Below are 21,783 nucleotides of genomic sequence, written 5' to 3' on the forward strand. Positions count from 1 at the left end.
TGATGAGTATATGAAAGGAGTGGCAGGCAGAGATTTTTATAGCATTAAAAGCCATTTTAGAGATGCTGTACAGAAAGGGAAATGATAGAGGTGCTCTGTAGCCAGTAATCCACGTGCAAATCATACACAGATTTATGTGCTAAAGTAATCACACAGGTTGCTATTGAATGTTATATATGTAATATATTTATTACTTATTGCGAGGCCTTGTCCAGTGTTTGGACTACACCAAATTTATGAATTATTAATCAACATGCCAATTATGTTAAATGGTATATATTGAATTATGCAAAAGTCTTATACCGGCTCTCTGTTTATCTCTTGCTTTGAATGACATAGTTTTTATTTTTAATTATAAAAGGTTGCTGACCCCTGCTCTAGAGAGCTAATAACAGCCCCTCATATGCAAGAGGATGTCCACATGGGACAGGAGATGAAGGCTCGTTGAACATACCTTTCCTATCCAGAGCATCCACGTCTCATAACTCAAGATTTATATTTTTTCCTGTTTTCCATTGATGTGTCTCAGAGTTTAGGAAATTAGATGCATATTTGCATATGCAAAATTATGCAAATGTATATAAAACATGCCTTGTAGGCACAGGTCTCAGGGTGTGTATCTTTGGATTTTGCAAAAAATTATCCATCTCACAATGGAACAGGAAGTGAATTGAGGGAATGGCAGAAGTGACTCAAGCAGTCACTTGAACCCTATGACTCTGTTATGCTAAATTAGATTCTACAGCCATCTTCTATCAGGACTTCCTCCAAGGAAGGATTTAGAGGCAGGATCCAACTTAGTGAAAGAGTAACAGCACAACTGGGTCTAAGAGAAAAGACAGATGGGGTTGAAGAGACAGACAGGAAAGGAACAGAGAGCAGAGCCGTATTCAGATTATTCAGATAGATAGAATGCTCATGTTGTCTGCCTGTACAAAACATGCACTTGTGTGCATCTGGAGTCATTGCGCAACCTTAGAGGTAGATGCCATTGATTATATGTTTCCTGTAGTTTCTCTAGACCAGGTAATATGTTCCTTCTTTTGAAACCCATTTGTCTCTTATCTCTTTTCTCATTATGCAACCAGCGCGTATCTCCTTAGGTCTCTTGCATCTGTGTTACACATCAATAACTTAGCCATCGTGAGATAACCCAGTACCACCAAAGTAAATTATCTTTGCTCACAAGTCAACCTGATCCATTGCAAATGGAACGCATTCGAGATCCCACAAGCGATAGGTGATTCCACCATACAAGTGATTTTCTTCCGTACTTTCCAATATACCCAATTACGGTAGGCAATAAATAAGTAAATTAAAGTACATTATATATCTTCCAGGACTATAAAGCCATTGGCCATTTATATGCATAATTTAAAAAGTTAAAATTGCTAAAATGATTGATTACAATTATATCTCTCAGGCTGGTACGATGAATCACTACGCTGCCTCCAGCACTCATAAGACCGTGCTTCGATGTTTCAGCAACTTATCAAGTACTGTGACTTCCTTTCAGGTTCATTGTGGTCCTACCCCAGTCGTTACAAAGTCTAGCTGTGCTATACAAGTGCCACTGAGCTGATCAGGTCTGGACTACCCCCAGTAAGAGGCTTCCTTTGGGAAGCCCAGATTCATCCTCCCAACCTTTCTAATAGTCAGAAGAGAGTATTTGCTGGAAAGCCGCAGCTCCCATGCTCACTATGGCACATCACTCAGCCGTAAGGTCTTATGTCAACTACAGCAGCACATACCATTGCTCGTGTCATTGGGGCTCACCCCAATTCCCCACTCAATGCCTTTTGTGCAAAAATTTACAACCAGTCACCTGTCACTTTTGGAAGATGTAGAGTCACAGACTAGGGTCTCATCTTACATACCACAGCAAGGTTAGCATATGCACCCACTCACTAGAAGAGACCCCAAACTGCTTACTGCTAAAACATTACATTTGCTCATATTGTCAGTGTTTTCTTATGGAAGCAGACTTGAATAAAAAGCAGTACTTTGTAGAAAAGAGGAATCTTTGAAATAACAATAAATAATCCCCCCCCCCAAAAAAAATACGTCATCGGTATTATGGGTACATTCGGGTAGCTGGAGTGGTATTCAGGATTCTTGGGAGTACCAGCATCTGGGTCCCATATATTTCTAGAAATACTGAAGAATAAGCAGGGCTGCCATTTGAAGGATTCCAAGGCTGCCCGCCCCCACCCTTAACAGGTTTCCTGGGCAACGGGAAGGTGGCTGCAGGCTGGTGCCACTCTTGCCAGGCACAGGAAAAGTGCAGGGCCTGGCAGTGCTGTGGATCTGGCTGGATTCTTCTCCTTCCCACCCTCCTTTGTGGAGGCAGGGCTCTTTTCCAGGCTCATTTTTTCCCCTCCCAGTCCACCCCCCTACAAGTAGGACAGCTGAAGATACTTGTTCAGGGACCTGTGGCATTGGACCACTTGGGCCAGTTTCCTTGAAGTTTGACTGTCTTTCCTTGCCTGTTTTTCCTTGTGTGTGTTTAGTGGACAGGCAGTACTACCTCTCCAGAAATTTTTGTGTAATTTGGTTGAATAACAGCCAATCCAGTCCCCCTGGAAAAAAACCCCATATAGGAAATATTGGAGCTTAAACTATTCCAGAATCCTGGAAAAACCAGCATCCCTGCCATGGTGCCAGGGGACCCAAATACATTTGAAATAGGATTTTGAAAAAAATACCTTTTTTTTCCAGGTGCACTCCTCTAATCCCTAAACAGATCTATGGAATGCTTTTCCTCCAAAATTCCAAAGGGCCATTCTAAAAGCATCTTAAAGTGAAAGTTAGACAACAGTAAACCTGATAAACCAAAGATCTGACTCAGTATTAAGCAGCTTCATGTGTTCATTCATTCAAAAAACAATCAACTTCATACATGGGGATAGATCCATTACAAGATCTTACCTCCCCTCCTCCCTTGTCTTCTATTTTTTTTAATCTTGCCACTTATTCATTTTTTAAAATTATAACAATTGATTTACAGCCCAGAGCCAGTGTGGTGTAGTGGTTAATAGTGGTGGGGAACTGGGTCTGATTCCCCACTCCCCCTCCACATGAAGCCTACTGGGTGACCCTAGGTCAGTCACAGTTCTCTCAGAACTGTCCCGGCCTCACCTACCTCACAAGGTGCCTATTCTGGGTAGGGGAAGGGAAGGTGATTGTAAGCCACTTTGAGTCTCCTTTGATAGTGTCCAGATCACGCAAAGTGATGGTATCGCTTTACTTTGCTCTGATTAGACCTCACCTAGAGTATTGTGTTCAGTTTTGGGCATCACAATTTAAGAAAGATATAGACAAGCTGGAATGTGTCCAGAGGAGGGCAACAAAGATGGTGAGGGGTCTGGAAATCAAGTCCTATGAGGAAAGGTTGAAGGAGCTGGGTATGTTTAAACCTGGAGAGGAGATGACTCAGAGGTGATATAATAACCACCTTCAAGTACTTGAAGGGCTGTCATATATAGTTGTTTTCTGTTGCCCAGAAGGTCGGACCAGAACCAACAGGTTGAAATTAAATCAAAAGAGTTTTCAGCTCAACATTAGGAAGAACTTCCTGACAGAGCAGTTCCTCAGTGGAACAGGCTTCCTCGGGAGATGGTAGGCTCTGCTTCTCTGAAGGTTTTTAAACAGAGGCTAGATGGCCATCTGACAGCAATGCTGATTCTGTGAACTTAGGCAGATCATGAGAGAGAGGGCAGGAAGGGTTGCCTCAGTGCTTAGTTCTTGTGGCCCTTTCTTACACGCCCAGGAAGCAATTTTTCTCCAGGCTAGTTTGGCTGGAGATCCTGGAGGTTTTTATCATCCCTGGGCATGGAACAGCAGTCACTGGGGGTGTGGGGGGGGAGGTATTTGTGAATTTCCTGCATTGTGCAGGGGGCTGGACTAGATGACTCTGGCGGTCCCTTCCAATGCTATGACTCTATGATTCTAAGGTAGTGGAAGGTGGCATATAAAAACTAACTCCTCCTTCTCCTCCTACTCTTCTTCTTCTACTTCTTCGCCTTTTGTGTAGTTACTCCCTTACCTGACAAATGTAAACTGACTTAGAACAGGGTGCAACTGTGCTTAGGAATGTGCTGTTATTGACCTCAAGTATGTAGAAAGATGTTTGTATTCAAGAAATGCCTTTGGGAATAATACATTGTTTACAATGATAGTAGAAATGTATACCTCTGTTTTAGTGTGAATGCTAAAAGATAATCATTCTGGATGTATAGAAATGAAATCATTCGCTACAGAAGATACATAAATGGTGTCAAGTGACATGATAAGGCACTTCCAGCCTCATTGAAAGAAGAGATGCAAACCTCATCTACCTTAGATATAGAAACTGGCTTGACCAGATAGCAGTAATTCACCCAAATCATACTTTACATAGCTGCCTGTATTTTAGTAAGCCTTGATGTAGCTTTTTGTCTCATGAAATATGACATTCTTGAACCAAAATGCTTCATCTTAATCTAAAAAAGAAAGAGGAAAGGTAATATTCTGAAATCAGCCAAGACTAGATGCAATCCATATTACATTCACTCTACAGCAAGAATTCAATTTAATAGATTTGAGGTGTGTGTGTGCGTGCGTGTGTGCATCAGCGATAAGCTCTGCAGTAACATACTCGGTGTAAGGCCACTGAAGATATTTATTTACTTCATGTATACCATGGCTTTTTCCCCAGCAGGAGCCCATAGTAGCTAACATCATTCCCTTCACCTTCATTTTATCTGCTGAGAGTGTGTGGCTGTTCAAGGTTATCGAGCAAACATCCATGGAAGAGGGAGGTCTCCCAGGTCTTATTCGGACACTTTAACCACTGTAGTATAATGGCTTTCTGGACACTGTGAACATTCATTCTTAAAGGACGAGGTGATGCATGGCAAAATATTTTCCTAAATATGTGGAGACATTGGTTGGGCAGTGTCCTACCATCTGTTCCTCTCCTTTCATGGAGCTCATTCCAACCCCAATAATGAACATCCTAGTGTTGCATGATCTGTGCAGAGAAACAGCCATGAACATCAGCAGACTGGAGTGAGGAGGGACAATTGGATGGAATTGATTGGAGCTGCTCTTGGAGAAAGGGAAGGAGGAGTGATTTCACCTCCATGTCCTCTTCACCCCTCCCTCCACCAACCCATGCAGCTGTTCCTCTGGGAAATCCCACAACTCTGGAAATTATTTTTGGAAAGAGCTGCAAAAGCAGAGAGGAACATGAGAACATGAGATGTTCCATGGACAGAATGGACCCATCGTACAGGATCATAACAGAAGGAGTGGGCAAAACTGGATCTTCCCATCCATTCAGGATCAACAATCCAGTCTGACTTTTTGCCACCTTAATCCTGAAAATGTTCATCACCACTCCTGTAGGCATCACCTGAATAGCTACAGGAATGAACTGTTACAAAACAGACATAAGAACATAAGAGAAGCCAGTGTTGGATCAGGCCAATGGCCCATCCAATCCAACACTTTGTCACACAATGGCCAAAAATACCAGGTGCCATCAGGAGGTCCATCAGTGGGGCCAGGACACTAGAAGCTCTCCCACTGTTGCCCCCTCCAAGCACCAAGAATACAGAGCATCACTTGCCCCAGAGTTCCTATCTATACCTTGTGGCCAATAGCTACTGATGGACTTCTGCTCCATATGTTTATCTAATTCCCTCTTGAAGCCGTCAATGCTTGTAACAGCCACCATTTTCTATGGCAGTGAATTCCATGTAGAGAATGAATTCCACAGTAGAGAATGGTTTTGTAACCATTCTTAATTGCAAGTGATTCTCTTGGTCTCGCCTCAGATTTGCAGTAAATGGTTCCTCTGAATTGCAGAAATACAATAGGAACCATCTAGTGACCCAGTTTTACACAATTGATGAAGGCTATTAAACCACATGACCAGCCTGACATTTTCCAATGATGATTAGGAATAATATTTTAAAAGCTTGAAATGCTTTGTAGATAATAAGTGATGTAACATCATATGAGACAGCATGGGGGAGGGGTAGTTTGGGACAACCAAGTAAATGTGTCAATGTTATGATTATTTGGCACGCTGAGTTTCCTTGCCTGGGGGAAGTTATGCAGCCTATTCTTTGCCAAAGGGAAAAAAATTACATATATATCTCTCTTCAGCAAACCTAAACTGAAGAATTCCTCAGCTGATCTGTCTCTCTGAATGGCACACTGCATGAACAGAAAACGAAAACAATTATGCAGTGTAAAAGGATTGGTAAAATGAGGCATTTGATTAAATAATTCACATGTGTTGACAAAGGTAAAAAGAGATTCCTTTCCAGGACGAAGTTTTCTTTTACGTCATCAAAAGTTCAAAGGCTACTTTCTTAGGATTCTTGACCTGTTATAGCAAGCCTTGTCTAATAAGACGTTGAAGGATGTTTCAAGAGCCTCTCAATGATTTTCCCAGATGTCACATGCCACTACGGCCAGTCATATTGGATTGGCCCTTTCTAGGCATGATAGAAAAACATGAATATTCTCACTCTTCCAACAGTCCTTCTACATCGTCAGGTTTTATTTGAAAACCTAACTGTTCAGAAACTTCCTGTTCTCACGTGTATGTTTATAGCAATTCCCTGCTGAATGCATATTTTCTTAATCACAGTAGAGAACAGTGAGTCAATCAGACTTGCAGATTTCCATATGTGTACATCAGAGTTGCTGAGTTTGATACACTGATTGAAATTCAGGGTTTCCAGACTGCTGTGTGGAATCCCCGGGAGCACTGGAGGTGGGAGTGGGGACAGTGTGCCCAGCCAGGGCTCTTTTTGTAGCAGGTATTTATTTGCATATTAAGTGACACACCCCTAATGTAGCCAATCCTCCAAGATCTTACAGTAGCTCCTGTAAGAAGAGCTCTGTAAGCTCTTGGAGGATTGGCTACATTAGGGGTGTGTGGCCTAATATGCAAAGGAGTTCCTGCTACAAAAAGAGCCCTGGCTGCCCACACTGCACCAGCACAAAATGCCAATTCTGGCAAAAACTGGTAGTGGCATCATGATTTGGGGGGGGGGGTCCTAGGATTTGCAAAAACCAGAGTTTTTGGCAAATCCCCAAGTGTCCCCGCCTCCAACGTCATGATGCCACTTCCAGTTTTCATTGGAAGTCACATTGCATGTCAAAATGATGATGACATGTCTCCCCAGTTTGTCGCCGTTTTCCTTCTGCTGGCCTTTCAGATACCAACAGGGAATGGCAGGGATTGCTGGGAGGTGTCCTGCCATAGCAAGGGACCAGACAACTGTATTAAAGTGCCAATATATACTTGAAAATACAACTGATGGCTTTTTCTTTGTATTTCCCCCAAAAGAATTTTGTACTTGGCCCTTTCTATCTTTGTATTTGGCCCTTTCTAGCTTCCTCCATCGCAAGGTGTGTAAAAAAAATGTGCCTCTCAGCAGATATTGACTTCTCAAGTGGAGTCATCAAGATTTATTGACCTGAGAGATACACATTGAGTCCACCTTTATCGGTACATCCACTAAACTATAAACTAAAACTGTTTATGAGATGTGCAATTACTTCTAATACTGTATAGTTGCACAGGGTTGCTTTCTCTGCAGGAAAGCTGGATCCGAGCTGGCAAATGTAGCGTGCATTTCATTGATTTGGGCAATAAACCAGTAGCCAAATTGGAGAGTGAGGGCAAGTCTCCACTAATCAATTATACCTGGAGTCCATGCCAATTTAAGGCAGTGGGAATGTAAATCAGATGCAGCAAATAGTACCTGCTAAGTTACTCCCCATGCTTCAAATTAAGAATTCAAACAAAACGTGAGAGACTCCACTATCCCTAACTTGGGCAGTGTTGCCCACTGCCCTCACTTGCCATGCCCTCGCTTACCGCCTCCATTGCCCACTTCCACTGCAGTGAGGCTCGCTTGATAGAGGGAAAGGAGGGAAGAGTGTACTATTATGCAGAAGCACATAAATTCAATACAGCCCATCAGTCCTGATATTACCTAGAAAACAGTAAAGATGTAAACATACTTCAGAAGGCAGAATTGTTCCGCAAGCTTTTTATGAAGGTATGTGAGTCTAGATTCTTGAAAACGAGGGCATTATCCGTGCATCTGTGTGGCCACTTTTTTCCCCTTATTCTTTATAATCTGTCCCTTAAACCTACTTCTTCTATGAAGTCTGCCGTTTACAATGCAATCTGATGCTGAAATTGATAGACTGAGATTGAAATAACTCTGCAGAGGATTGTAGGGCCAGCCTGTCAACTAGGGCTCCAGAGGTGGAGGGGTGCCAGGAACAGCCCTGTTGCCATCCTGCCTGCGGGCAGCATCGCATCCGTCACAGGATAGGGGCATCACCCCTCTGTGGGAGCCCTGCAACCAGCCTGCTCCTTCCCATGCAGTGCTTAAAATATGCTTTCTGCATTGCTCTGAGCTACCATCTCCTCCCAAGCTCTAGCCAGACAAAATGAAAACTCTGCAGAAATCACCATCTTCAAAACACAATATGCAAATTGAGTATTTATGCAAAATAAAACAGTATTTCCTAATTTAGCCTAAATGATTATCCTTTTCTTTTATGGGGGCCGAGCCAAGAAATGGAGCTAGGAATGATAAGAAAGAAGAGGGGGAAAAGCTATTGTCGCTATGAACAAAAAGAGAGATCAAAATAATAAAGCTCTATTAAAACACAATAAACCATCCTTGTTACAGTTTCATTCCCTTCCTTTCATGACCATGTTATGAGACACAGAGTAACAAAATAATTAGATATATTAGGTGTTTTTTTAAAAAACAAACGGGGAACACCTAGCACCCCAGCTTTTTCATTTTGTTGAGATTTTTCTTCTTCCTTTAAAGTACAGAAGATCCACCCCATAGGAAAATTGCTTGACACACTTTATCCTGTTTTCTATCGCAACATGGGAAATGTAACTTGAAGACAGGATGCCTGAGGTCATCAAAGTAGTCATAGTGAGAGTCAGAGCAGCAGAGCTGACACAGTGCCGGAGGGACACAATGGGTGCAAGGTTTCAAACCTCTGCTCAGCAGTGACTCTCACTAAATGGCTTTGGGCAACACATCTCTTATCCAAACCTACTTCGAAGGGTAGATATGAAATAAAACACGATGCCCTAATGTGTGCCATACTGAGCTCCTGGGAGGAATGGCTGGAAAGAAATACCAATGCACTGTGTCACTAGCCATACGCACACAAAAGAAAACCACGCTATGGGCTTGAGTTTCTTGAGAAGCAGCCTCCATGACAAATACTAAACCTTATAAGAAACTGAAGGAAGCTCCATAAGCAGTTTTGTGATATGCTACGAGAGCATGTTGTTCGATGGAACAATGGTCACAAGGCAGACCCAAGCTCATGGGCACATCTACATTCATTCTTTAGATGCTGTCCAGGTAATCAAAGATTCAAATGAACTCTTAGGTTTGGACCCAGGTCTAGCAGGGAGTGAGGTGTAATTGGCCAAAAATGCACATGTGTATTTGCAGGCAGGTGACTTCAGCCAGTTTCCTCATTCAGAGGCAGCAACCCATGCTGCATGGCATATTGTTTGGGAGGGTTCTCTGACTTTCAAAGATCAATGGCTTTTCAATGGATACCGAGGGCTTTTTGGACAAAATTGGGTCCAACCCATACACAGCAAACTTCTAATTATTCAGGGACATGAGAATTAAATATCTTCAATAATCTACATAAAATCTGAGAAGAATGAATCTCAAGAGAGAACCAAGATTCTTTGTAGCATTGGGGTAACCTTGGGCTCAATACATCAAGACCTGATCCAATAAAAAAGGAATGGAAGGTTGTACTATATATGTACGTAACGTCAAGTCACAACTTTCTTATGGAGACCCCATCAAGAGGCTTTCAAGGCAAGCGAGAAGCAGGGGTGGTTTGCCATTGCCTAATTCTGCAGAGTCTTCCTTGGTAGTCTTCCATCCAAGTACCTACTCTGTTTAGCTCCCAAGCTGTGACAGGATCAGTCTATACGATGCCGGGTCCCCTTGCTGCACCTGTGGGGGATTTGGGGGCTGTTCCGTGCAGCAATGCTCTGGTTTAAAGGCAAAACTCTGTGGTCTTAGGCTAAATTTACCATAGTTTTGCCCTCAAATGAGAGTGTTGCATGTGATGTCGCTGATGGGATAACATCACTTCTGGATGACGTCATCGCATTGGGGACATCACGCCTGGATGTGGCTATTTGGGGGCAGGGTTCCCCCCTGCCAGCTGGCTGGTAGTGGTCAGAAGCCCCGAAAAGTGGAGGAACCCCTGCTGGGACCTGGGGAATGGCAACTGTCGTAAGTCAGTCTGTGCTCAGTGACAACATGGATTCCTCAAATGAAGAGCTGCCTGCAGCTAGCCCTCAGCCAGTAACTGAACAATCGGCTGCAGCTGGCTCTGAGCCAAGAGGAGAGCAACAAGAGATCAGGTTATCATCTGAGCAGAAGTCAACCTACGGCTGAAACCAAGCCACTGCCTTGTAGCTCTGAATCAGTAAACAAGTCTGCAGAAGCCACTCCACTAGCTCACCCCACACCCCTTCAGCACTGATGCTGTCAGAGGCGCACAGAGTTGCAGGAAATGAGGAGGAGTGCAAGACTCATGGCCCTTTGTCAGCTGTCAACTGATGAGATGGATGAGTAGTTTTGGGATGACTGCCAAGGAACTGGCTGGGAGTGTAGCTCGTTATGACTTGGCTATAAAATCAGCTGGGAGAAGCAGCAGTTTCATGGATGCGACAAGTACACGTTGCTACTAAACCACTGCCTTTGCTGTTACTAGACCACTGGAACCTTGACCCTTGGATTGGACCTATTAGTTTTTCTGGAACCTCTGACCCTAGACTGGACTTGCTGTATGGATCCCTTGACACTAGACTGGACTTGGCATACCTGCTCTCTGGAACCCCTGACTTTTGAACTGGATTCTGGTTACTCTCTGCAACCTTGCCCATTACCTGCCTTGCTGAACCCCAGCCCTTGCCTCCTGGGAGGGCTGAACCAGTACAGCAACCCTAACCATTCCCAAAGGTGTACTAAGGATGGTCAGATTTTCCCTGTTCCATTCCTTTGCCATCCTGGAAGGTCATTCTGAATTACATTCCACTTCTCCTTAATTTTGGATTAGCTATGAGAATTTCTGAAATTAGTCCTGGAACTGGAACATGTACCATTGGCTGCAAATGAGTTTCTCCATGCATTTTGTATCTTTTTTGTATTCTGCTTTGGTGATGTGCATGCGTGAATTGGTAAAACATAGCCAAAATACCCTGACCTTGCTGTGATTGTTTCCACTGTATCAAAGTCACTTTTTGTTACCAATGCACAGAACAGATGTGCATTGGTAAAACACCAAGAAAATTTTGGCAAATGGTACATGTACAGTGCCCTGTACGAGTTTCAGGGAAAAGGAAAACAATGGATGATGCATCAGTTCCACTTCAGAAGCAAGGAAAAGTATTTCAGAACCCCAAAATCTAGGGAGAATTTGGGAAGCATCTCTAGTTTGTGCAGGACCAGTGATTAGTAAATTATATGCTTTATTACTTGATCTGACAATCATCTGATGCTGAAACTACTTCAGCTATTTTCCCCTAGTTAAAAAACAACAACACAAGTTGGTGCTTACCCTGTGTTTCAGCATTAATTTGCATAGTCTACTCATGAACAACTTTCTAAAATTAAGCCAGCAGCTGGCTGCAATGAGTATCTGCAGAGCAATTATTTACAGTAAACAATTAGCAACAATTGTGAAAACAATATTTCACACTTTTATGTTTTTAGACAGAATGGAACAGAAAAACTAGCACAAAGCGCTAATTATCCATTGCCCAAAGTAATGTGGTAAATTAATGCAAACTCCTCCAAATCATCTGGCAACAAGAACACAGTGAAGTTCATGGAGTACAGATTGGATGGCTTGTTAGAAAACTACAAGACTGTCACATCTGAACAGGGAGAAGGAAGACTAGAGAGATACAGGGACTGAGAGCCTGCGTGGTGCAGTGGTTAGGATTCCAGACTTGGATATGGGACATCACAGCTCAGATCTCTCCACTGTACCATCACACCCTCTCAGCTCTGCCAAATCTACCTAACCTACTTCACAGAATTCCTGTGAGGATCAGGGGTCATTTCGTAGAAAAAGAGGTGCAGGAGCTCATTAGCATAACTCATTTGCATATGCAACACCCCCCGACATCACCGGAAGTGTGTCAGAAGGCAACACTCACCGCTCAGGCTCCACTGGACTGTTTTGGATTGCTAGCTATTGGGGGGAATGCGCAGCTCTGTCCTCACAGAGGAGGGAGAGCTTGTACCTGAATAAAACCTGGTCTTAAAGGTTCCACTGGACTGTTTTGGACCGGGGGGCTGGGGGGGGGGCTCTACAGCTTACCTGGCTGCTTCTTGCTCTGATTGAGGGTTGCTGGGAGCAGGGGGTGGGGCTTGTTGCATGTGCCCGCCCCCTGGGCTCTTTACTGCCAGAGCTCCGCTCCTGTGTGCTCCTGCAGGAAATGACCCCTGGTGAGGATTAAAAGAAAATGGGGGAGTCATGTATGGATTATCTCACTAATGTTTAGAACAATAAGGGCCAGTCTTATTATCTCCATATGACAAATGGGGATAGTTCTGAGACTAACAGGTAAAGTCCAACCAGTCAGCTGAAGCATGAATTGAACTTTGAAATAGGAAACTTTCCAACTCACAGCTTATGCTTGCATGCTACCCCCGCTCTTTGTACACACATTAGTGCTGTCTAGTTGCAACTGACTTATGGTGATTCCAGCAAGTGAATGTCAAGACAAGTGAGAAGCGAGAATGCTTTGCCATTGCCTTCTTCTGTAGGGCCTTCTTTGGTGGTGTCCCATCCATGTACTGATCCTGCTTTGCTTTTGAGATCTGATGAGGTTGGGCCGCATGGTGCTACCTTTCCTTCACAACCATGCCATCCCAGTCCAATGGAGCACACAATCCAGGCTGTGGTCATAACTACACATTCCATTTTTTTCCAGGGACAGCTGCAAAAATGGAGAAGAGGTGTAGTCTGAAGTTCTGTGGTACTTATGGGCCTAATATGGAATGGGGAGGGGGCTTGGACCTCACACCCACATTGTTTAGTTGACTTGGAATGGCCATGGCAGCACTGTTTTCCCCACTGGAGGCTGCATGTATAATGATGGGCGACACACTACATTCCCGCAATAGGTTAAAAAGCTCCTCCTGGGGAAACTTTAGGTCAGCAAAATGATGTAGGGGAGAAGGTATAAGCCTGCTGTCTCCGTGTGCTGCTTCAGCCCACATTCATGTGCCCGCGAAGCACTGTGAAGAACTTTAAAACTCAGCTTTCTACCCAACTCGGGAACATTCCCGGGGGAAACATAATGTATAGTTAGGCTCTGTAAGTACAGCTTCACTCAAATCCAGCAGTACCTTAGAGACCAACAAGAAACTCGGAGTATGAGCATTCGAGAGTCAACGTTCCCTACATCAGATACAAGCTGGAATGGAGATTTCTGAGTCTGTGTATATGAAAGGCTTTTCTAAAAATAATTAAACCCTACCAATTAGTAGTCAGGAAGAGGAAGGGATGGGGGGATGAATCCAGCCCCTGGCTTGCCTCCTAAGCAGCCAACAGCTGGGATTTTAACCTTCAAAAAGTGTTCACCGTGTACAGTTCCAGCTGCTGGATCAGAGAGGTGAGTCACATCTGCATTGTTCTCCAGTCTCCCCATGCTGCTCAGCTTCTGGATCAAGGCATGAATGTTTCAGGAGTACATTTATCCTTTGCAGCCGTCTCTATTTTGATCACCAGTTCCATTTTTAGGCAAAGGAGTGTCTCCGTGTACTAGGAGTAAGCGGGGGCAGGCATGCCTCTCCTTTAACAAGCACCAAAAATACCATTCCACGTTCTAATTGTCAGGGACAGCGGAAACAGCAAGACATCTGGCACGCTCCTCCACAGAGACTAAACAAATCATTTCCTATCACTCTCCACTGAATCAGACACTGGGAGAAATCCAATGCTAATTTGTAATTTTGCTGTGCTCTTTATCATTCTGCGGCACTGCTTTGTGAATAAAACACTGGAGTGAATGCTTAGAAACAATAACTTTGGGCCTGCTGCATGCAGGAACATCACCTGATGCCTCACCACTTGGTTTGTAATCTGTGAACTGAATTACTGGTGGCTGCGGGTAATGTGGAAAGGCCGTATGGGCTTTTTGATATGTAGGGATAGTTTTTATTATGTGCATGATCAGTCCTCCTGACTGAGGAAGTTGCTATAGAAGAACACTCAGGGAACACCATATGAGTCATATATATCATAGTAACAGGGTACAAATTAAAATTAGGCTCATTGGAGGTCAAAGCCAGCTGCAAGTGTTGGGGGATTCACAGCAAAATATCCTTCTGGGATCCCTTCACTAACTGTGATGCTAGCACAGGTAGCAATGGTGGTCTGGGACCCACGTATCTTTGGGGTTGCCTCCTCTGGTATGTCCCCCAAAGAGCCTTACGCTCTGCTGAGAATAACCTGCTGATGATCCCTATCCCAAAAGTCATCTGGCTGTCCTCGGCTAGAGCCAGGGCCTTTTCAGCCCTGGCTCCCACCTAGTAGAACTCTCTGTCAAATAACATCTGTGCCCTGCAGGACCTGGTGCAGTTTTGCGGGGCTTGCAAGACAGCGATGTTCCACCAGGTTTTTGACTGCAGACAGCAAATGAGTATCACCCTGTCTGGCACTCCCCTCTCCCTATCCTGTTTTTTTCTCCATCTATTTGTGAGATAGTAATGCAATCTGTAAATCCATTTTAGCGCCATTTGAAAATGTTTTTAGCTATTTTAATTCTTTGGATTTTAAACTGTATAGATTTCTTGTTGTTAACCTCCCTGAGCTCTGTGAACTCAGAGAAGGGCAGTTTATAAATCAAAATTGTAGATAAATATAATATCATATTAAAATACAACATAAGAGGAAGCCAGAGCAAATGCCACTAATTGCTCACCTGCACTTCAGAACCTCTCCCATCTTCAGTGTCAAGCTGTGGCAGCAACTCCCCATCCCAATGACTACCACCATTCTGCAGCAACAGCCATAGCTTGAAGCTGCTACCCAGAGGAAGAAGACAGGAGGATAAGAGAAAATGGCTGCTTCCAGTTACCACCACTACTTGCCTGCTAACTCATTCTCTTCCTCAGGAGGATGAGTCAATGAGCAGCTAGTGATAGAATCAAACAGCAGACCTGCCCTCCTAACTGTGGAAGATGGACCAGTCTAGATTGTAAATTTGTTTGCCAGCTCCAGGTTGGGAAATTCCTGGAGATTTAGGGGTAGAGTCTAGGGATGGTGAGGTACAGGAAAGGGACAGACTTCAGCAGAGTGTCCAAAGCAGCCATTTTCTCCAAGGGTAATGATCCCCATCATCTGGGGATCAGTTATTATTCCAGGAGATATCCAGGCCTCACTTGGAGGCTGGCAAGCCTAAGCATCATTCCCTGATGTGGCATGAGGCCAGGACGGAAATGTGCCCTGGAAAAAACCCAATTCTTATTAGGGACACCACAAATTTTGCTGCAAATATAGTTGACAGTCAAAGTTACCATGTTCAATTGTGTCAATTAGAAGTCAACCAATCACTCAGTTTGTTCACTTTGGCACTGAGGAACTCAAACACTTGCCAAACAGGTTTCTATCACATTTTTTTTCCAGAATGCATAAGCATGAAAATGCTACCAACCATTCAGGACTACTCCAATGAAGGCCAAATGGTAGGAGTTTTTTTTAACCCATTATTTATTTGTATAATTTGTGGCTAGGGGTGTGCATTCAGGGATATCTGAGAGGAAAAAATATCCTAAAAATACCTTATCAGTATTTTCTGGTTATTCTTTCAGCTGGATACAGGTTTGGGTACTTTTTCTGCTTCCTGAAATGGCCAAGCCCTGAAAATCCTGAAAATATTTGGGATTTTTCAGGACCATCAGATAGTCAAAGTTAAAGGGTATTTAAAGGGCTTGCAGTCCCTTTAAACACCTTATGGGTGAACTTACCATTTGCAGAAGGTGTTTAAAGGGACTGCAAGCCCTTTAAATGCCTTCAGAGTTCACTCGTGGCTTGGAGGAGGCATTTGAAGGGACCACCATATCTTTAAACACCTTTTTTCTCCTTTGAAACCTTCTTTGGGGGCCCACAGAATTGGACCCTCTATTCCAATCTTTTTGAAATGGGGGGGGGGGTTGACAAGAGGCACCAGCAGCTAAGCTGCAAATTTGGTGCCTCTACCTCAAAAAACAGCCCCCCAAGAATCCCAGATACCCGCAGATAAATTCTCCATTATATTGTATGGGACCATTGACTACAATGGTCCCCAGAGGGTATAACAGAGCTGAAAAAATTCAGGATTTCAAAAAAATCCTGAATCCAAATACCATATCAAAAATACTGATATCAAAAAATACTGATATTTTTTCAGGTTCAATATCCATATCCAAATACCATATCATAAAATAATGATATTTTTAAGGTTCAATATACCTGAACCTGAAAAATACCAATGTTTTTGTATGCCCCTATTTGTGGCTGATTTAACTGTGTCTTTAAACCATTATCTGCTGGCTGCAGCAGTGGCCCAGCAGGCAGGTAGGGGAACTGTACTGGGCTGTGTGAGAACATGTATGCAAGAACAGCATTGTTAGGAAGGAATATTGCGAAGCAAACCTGCCATACAGACTAGAATGGGTTGGCGAACAGTCAATTGAAAAACCATCTCATGGTTCATAACTGGTGATCAGGAAATGATCCAAACCAGTAATTGTTTGAGCACTCCTAGTCCTCACTGCTTCCAAGGCCAGTAGTGGTTTAGCCAGGATAGTCAAGGCAGCTTGTTGGGAGTTACTACTATAGGCGTCACTGCACAAAGGGGCCCTTGAAACGTGCATGAGACTGATGACCCCTGATGCCTGTCCTGGTGGAGATGAGATGCTTTCATGTCAAGGTGCCTTCTCTAACATCATCTTGGCTCCATAAAAACAGGAAGGCAACCTCTTGCATGGTTCCTGTCCTGTCCCGGCTGCCACAACCAGGTCACATCTGACGCTGCTGAGAATCTACTAAATTATTTCCACCTGAGAAGTTTTTTTTTTAATCTGGTAAACATATGCGGGGCAAAACACGGTGGGAAGAATTAAAACAGTAATAAAAGCTGCTTGCAAATTTTTGTCATGAAGAAATGGGATGGGGAAGGATAAAGGGAGTGCTCAGAGATGCATAAAATTTTACCTGTAGCTTGAGATGGGTCAGAAGACTAACAATATTGTCATATAACAATGAGAGGACTATTAGAAACCATCAGGGGATTCTCTGTGATTACTTGAGTTCCTACCCTATGCCTCTGATTCATTTTACAGGGAGTATCCTGGTATAATAAAAGCCCCTGTTGGCTAATGAACTTTTTACAGGCCTTGAACTGGTAGCTCTTATCCTTTTCCCCAAAGAAATCAATGTTTCTTCATTTCTAGCCAATATTCACGCAGTATTTCTTGAATATACCCAAGGGTGATATTTCACTATTCAACTTGGAGATGTTCTTTGTTTTTAATTCCCTCCCCTATCTCCCCACATAGGTTGCAATATGAGGACAGCCAGAACTCATTCCAACTTGGAATGAGCAAATGTTCCCTATTTCATCTATATTTTTTGTCATCAGTTTTGGTTCTCTGCATATTTGCTATTGGTTTTTTAGATTCCACACCATACATTTTTAGATGTGATGTGTGCAGTACAACAATATTTACCCGTAAAATGTATCATCATTAAGTCTGAGGCACAAAACTGTTGAAAAGTACATTCTTATTATGGGGGAAGCGAGTACAAGAAAACAGAAAATGGCAGGAAAAGACCCTCAGGTTCAGTTTACACAACACAGAAGCAATATCAAAAAGGGGTTTGTGGGACTGAAACACAAGAGGTCAATAGTCAAATTCTTCCCTGTTATTAAGTTTATGCTTTCATCTTCATTTTCATGTCACCTACATGGTCACATCTCTTGGGAAATGATTTCTGGCCTGGCAGTGCCAAGTCATTGTGGACAGAGAAGAATGCTTGAAAGAGAAACAATAGGCCTTCTTGGATGGGCAACTGTTGCCTAGCAAGGTGAAAGGCAACTGGTAAAGCTAGACTTGAAAGGACTCCCACAAATATAAGCAAAGGAAAAACAATAAAACAACATTTTAAGCTTGCCTACAATTCCTAGGTAAAGCCTCATGAATATTTTTTTTCATGCCCTAGTCCAGTGGATGCAGTGGTACCCACTGATATGTTTACTGGTGCCCAGTTGTTTCTTCCCTAAGGGCTCTCTCTCACCTAAGGCAAAGGACCAATGGCTTCCCTCTACCACACTAGAGCAGAAGGTGCTTAAAAAGATCCCAAGAAGCATCACCTTTGGAACTGCAGGGAATACCCATTCAGAAAGAGCTGCCCCATTATAGTAGGATGCTTGGCCTGGAACCTCCTAAACAGTATGTGATCTCCCCCCTACCATGGTTCAACCTCCTATGACAGCCATTTTGTGGTGGCACACAGTACCATGCTCAGAACTCCAAAAATTCTCATTGGATCAACTATTCCAGTCCTAGAAAGTAGTGACTGTGTCATGTAGGAAAATGGATGTTTTCATTCAGATAAACTCATTTTCCGAATGGAAAGTTATTAATCAACAGTAGAGTACTGGCCAGATAACAAATTAAGAGTGAGGCCCTCAGTGTATCTTGGTGCTGTCAATCCCCATCCAAATATTCTAGCAACTCTATTAATGGCTCTAATGGCACTACCATACTAGCACCAGTTGTTTCATCTCTGCACTTGCCAACAATGTCTTCTCTGCTGCTTACACAAAACAAGCAAGTCAGTCCCACAAGAAAAGAATGAGTAGACATCAATCAAACATCAAAAATGGCAGCAAAGAGAACATCTGTTATTCCGTAATATAGATTTAGGACTTCTTAGTTCAAATATTTGCTACTACAAAGGCGGTATGTGCCTATGTTTTTAAAGTAGAGTTTTAGTGCACTTTGTAATAAATACAGATATTTTGTTTATTTTATTTCTCATAATTTTCTTTCACCCAACCTTTGGTTACCCAACATTGCGTAATACAGCTGTATAAAAGCTTTGAGCAGTTTCTACTGACACTTCAGTGCTGCAGATAACAGCCAAAGATGCTACTGAACTTTCAGTTATAATTCACATTATTTCACACCCTAAAAAAGTTTGGCTCAGCCGAATAATCCAGAATTGGTAGCCAAGACTAAAGTCTGCACACCAGCAAATATGTAGTTTTGAATGTAGGAGAGGAAATGGATTATTTTCATTCCACTGGCTTCCCTATGCAATGTCACAGAACATTAAATTATAGAGAGCCAAACTCACTCTTTACGTAATTCCAATTCCTTATCTAAGTCATGGCTAAGATTATTTTGATCTATTCAGCAGGCCTCCATTATTATCTGCCTGAAATAAGGTATAGGAATAATGGAAAAGTTAGGCTCAGCCTTTAAGAAAATTACACAGGGGTTTTAATCTCCAAGTGATAGAGATACTCATCTCTAAGAGCAAGAGTCAGTTACGAGGGACAATGACCCAAGGCTGGGATCCGTACTGTGGCCCATCTGACTTGACATTTCATTTGCAATAAATGTTACATATGCTGAAAAAGACCACTCTAATTCAGAGGAGACCTGGCTCTCATAAGCTGCTAAGTACAGTGTGTGACATTACCATATAAATTGAGATATAAATATAAATGAACCACCACACACCTGTTGAATGAAATCCTATTTGATGTTTAGACAATTTGGGGACTTAAGTAGATTGCATTTCAAAGTACAGCAAGTCTATTTGGAAATCCTTGCTTGCTAGATGACCTTTTGAATATTGAAGTGTTGCCTGAAATATGACAAGTTGGAGGTAATCATCACAACAAATAGATGTTTGGCATCCCTCTCTTACATGCAGAAAAATGAGAGATAATTAAATCTGTTCAAAATACTTCAGGTTCCTGAGAGCAGAGGAATCAATCAAAGCAGTTATGTATCTATTTCCCCTCAATATTTAATGTAAGAGCAAATGGTATCATCTCTTTGGTATTTCTAGTTTCTGAGTTCTATGACGGCTACAATGGTAGTTTGGATCATGATACAAAGAAAGATTGTGTAGTTGCTCAAATGCATACTGGAGTGTTATATTTTGAAACAACTTTTAACCAAGCTTTGATTTGATGCTTAAGATCTAAAGGTGGATCCAGTGACCTCCTCTTCCTCTAATGGAAGGACTCTTCCTCTAGTGGATCCTTTCCTCTGGAGGAAGACCCATCATTTAATAAAATGAAATTATTAGTCCAAGTCAATGTATGTAATCCTAAACTTGCTACACAGCAGTATGACATGGGGAACTTGGACTTGCATCCAAGGAAGTACATTTAAGATTGTCCCATAAGTCACCCCTTTCCAATTCAAGGAGGCAAAGCTGTTTTTCATTTTGCAATGCCTATTTCCACCAAAAGCCTGAACTCATGACATAAATATCCAACAGATGAAGTCTAAATGTATCAGAGGAAATGTAGCTTGCAGGTGATTTGGATCATCTACTATTTGACAGAAGGGTGGATAAGGATAAAGAGGGTTATTTGGACTCATCATTACCCTCAATGATGCAGTTGCTACCCACTCTTCACTTCCATAAAAGCAACTGTTCAGGAGAGTAGCCAACAGGCTGGAAGTAACTTACCTGGCTCTACACAAGAGGCTGGGAGTTGGATAGGGTCTGGGACTTTATCTCAGTGTTTATACCAGGGGCAAGCCATGTAACTACAGTAATGTCAGGTAGAACTGGAACTGGTCTCTGGAGAGGCAATTGGCAAGAAAGAGTGATCTGCAGGCAAAGGAAGACAGACTTTGAAGGCAGAGAAATATGAAGCTCTCTTTTTCCAAGGTAGACTTAGTCAAGGATTGCACCTGCGGTATTCTGCATGCACAGCGTGTGCTCTGCCGCTGACCACAATCTTTAGGCTTATCTGACTCTAATAAGGAAAATCCAGGTCTGATGGCAGCAAGTCACAAATGAAATGTCCCAGGAAGTTTATCAAGAGCGGCTATGAAAATGCTTATGCTTACAGTAGCTCTGCCCTGACTGCTCTTTTCACCTTTTTAATGAAGGGGAAAAGACAAAAACAAAAGTAGTATTCACCCTGAAATGGTAACTACCGCCTCCCTCTGTGAGCGGGTACAGTAATCATACACAAATCGATGTAGTAAGCAGTGTATTAGTTTGCTATGGTTTGGTAATATCAATAAAGAATATGAGAATTGTGTGTGAAATGCAGTGTTCACAGTGAAATGCTCTGTTCTTTACAGTACAGAAAGCAAAATGCAGACTTGTATTACTGATTGTATGAAAATGTGGGTGGAAGGTGTTCTTCAGCTCTTTCCTACCACGAGTTCAAGGTAACATTTATGGGAGTTAACCTCAGTTTATTTTAAACACCACTTTGAGGTAAGTTACTAAAGGAATGACAAGACCAAGGTCAACCAGAGAATCCAAGGCTAAACTTGGGTTCAAACACTAGTCATTGTCCAACAGGAGATCCAGTAGCCATATTAGTTCTCTACCCTTCCTCCACAACAACTTATTTGTCTTCCTGTAGTTTCCAAAAAAGTTTGAGTTTCAGCACAAGAAAGGTACCCAGGGACAAACATGCTCAAGCAGGAA

General features: G+C 42.7%; 1 protein-coding gene across 1 annotated transcript in view; it reads right to left on the reverse strand.

Annotated features, from left to right (window-relative positions):
* CCSER1 (coiled-coil serine rich protein 1) overlaps window positions 1-21,783 on the reverse strand; it is a 934,040-nt gene that overhangs the window by 261,766 nt on the left and 650,491 nt on the right. The gene's annotated exons all lie outside the window — the stretch shown is intronic.

This window comes from Gekko japonicus, unplaced genomic scaffold (assembly GCF_001447785.1).
Source record: "Gekko japonicus isolate JY-2015 unplaced genomic scaffold, Gekko_japonicus_V1.1 scaffold387, whole genome shotgun sequence".
Taxonomy (NCBI): Eukaryota; Metazoa; Chordata; class Lepidosauria; order Squamata; family Gekkonidae; genus Gekko; species Gekko japonicus.